General features: G+C 51.0%; 1 protein-coding gene across 3 annotated transcripts in view; it reads right to left on the bottom strand.

The window, feature by feature from the left end:
- SUGCT (succinyl-CoA:glutarate-CoA transferase) overlaps positions 1-812 on the bottom strand; it is a 667,680-nt gene that overhangs the window by 22,228 nt on the left and 644,640 nt on the right. The gene's annotated exons all lie outside the window — the stretch shown is intronic.

Genomic DNA, 812 nt, shown 5'->3' with positions numbered 1-812 from the left:
CACCCTGGGACCACAAGGACACCCTGGGACAAGGGCACCCTGGGACCACAGGGCACCCTGGGACCACAGGGACACCCTGGGACCACAGGACACCCTGGAACCATAAAGGCACCCTGGAACCACAAGGGCACCCTGGGACTACAAGGGCAACCTGGGACCACAGGACACCCTGGGACCATAAGGCACCCTGGGACCACAGGGCACCCTGGGACCACAAGGGTCCAGAGATCTAGGTTTTGACTGCCAGTCTGAGTTAAGAGGACTCAGTTCCTCTGTTCCATCGGTTCCCAGAGTCTCTCCATCAGCAATAGAATAGCAAAAGCTATGAGCATTCAACAACAGCCTCTCATTACAAGGATGAGGGGAAACTTCCCCAAGTAGGCAGCGCTTCACGTCCTCTAACGATCTCCCTTGGGAGGCAGAGCAGAGGGTGTAGGTATGGCTATGGCAGGAGTGTAGGTGTGTGGGAGGAAAGTCCTAGCCCTGTCGGAGAAGGGGCCTGCACCACAGTATTTTCCTAAAGTCTGTGCATCTTCTAGCCCTGGCCAAGGAATTTCTATGGAAAGTGGTTCAGTATCAGCACCAAGGGTCACATTCATGGCAAACCACTCCCCCCTCCCCAGCCTTATCACTGGGGTCTTCCTTGAGCAGGGATAGGTCAAGCTAGAGCTGCTTAGATAAGTAGTATTTTATTTTTCTTTTTTGTCATTTCTGAATTGGGCACTACATTTCCCAAAGTCAAGAATCTGGAAGAAAAACAAACATCTGTCTTAGAATATATGAAACTGCATAGCAAAACATTTTTTATTTTG

This window comes from Petaurus breviceps, unplaced genomic scaffold (genome assembly GCF_028583685.1).
Source record: "Petaurus breviceps papuanus isolate PSGF00001 unplaced genomic scaffold, PetGlider_PUasm1.0 174, whole genome shotgun sequence".
NCBI lineage: Eukaryota > Metazoa > Chordata > Mammalia > Diprotodontia > Petauridae > Petaurus > Petaurus breviceps.
The sequence above is the reverse complement of the archived record's forward strand: the minus strand, read 5'-3'. Positions and strand labels throughout refer to the sequence as shown.